The sequence below is a fragment of the Nanorana parkeri genome, unplaced genomic scaffold (assembly GCF_000935625.1).
Source record: "Nanorana parkeri isolate BGI_ZX_2015 unplaced genomic scaffold, ASM93562v1 scaffold779, whole genome shotgun sequence".
NCBI lineage: Eukaryota > Metazoa > Chordata > Amphibia > Anura > Dicroglossidae > Nanorana > Nanorana parkeri.
Genome location: NW_017307047.1, coordinates 514,405 through 515,256, shown reverse-complemented (window position 1 = coordinate 515,256; position 852 = coordinate 514,405). Strand labels below are relative to the sequence as shown.

Below are 852 nucleotides of genomic sequence, written 5' to 3'. Positions count from 1 at the left end.
TATATATATATTCTTGTAGGTATCTAATAACGTCGCCGTACACACTCCGTCAAATACATTGAAAGGGACCGGTAGCCGATCAATAACTAATAATCAATCATTACAATCAGGAAATGACACAGCAGACAACAGACATAGGGCGATATCAATATTTCTATCGGTACCTAATAAAGCCGCCGTACACACTCCCCCGTCAGATACATTGAAAGTGATCGATTATTATTGATCAGTTATCATCGGTACCTAATAACACCGCCATACACACTCCCCCGACAGATACAGTGAAGGGGACTGATCGATTATTGATCGGCTATCATTACTATCAGGAAAGGACACCATAGCCGATAACGGATACAAGACGATGATACAGAATATTCACATCGGTAACGCCGCCATACACACTTCCCGATCAACGCACTGAAAGGGACCGATAGCCGATCAATAACCGATAATCAATCACCACAACAACACAGCAGATAACAGATACAGAAAATTGATAATAAATATTCTTCTAGTCACCCCGCAATTCCTCCATACACACTGCCAGTCAGGTACAATGAACAGGACCAATAACCGATGAATAATCAATAGGTAAAAGGACATTATGATAGATAGAAGGGGAAGGAGATTAAATATTCTTACAGGCACTGATTTTTTGCCACTGATGGAGAGGTGTTGGGGGGAGGGGATTACAAATAATACACATTAAATGTTATTGTGGCCCCCCGCAGGTGGCTCTAGGGGCCCCTAAGGGTGACAGGATGGGAAGGGGGTATATGTATTAAGAAGAGAGGGGGGGTTATTGGGATGTAGGTGACTGATCAGAAAACACAATGGCGTCACTACGTCTTT

The 852-nt window shown here is 42.6% G+C and overlaps 1 protein-coding gene across 2 annotated transcripts in view; it reads right to left on the bottom strand.

Moving 5' to 3' along the window:
* The window catches only part of PRRC2A (proline rich coiled-coil 2A), a 64,897-nt gene that overhangs the window by 63,550 nt on the left and 495 nt on the right, over nt 1–852 (bottom strand). The window lies entirely within an intron of this gene.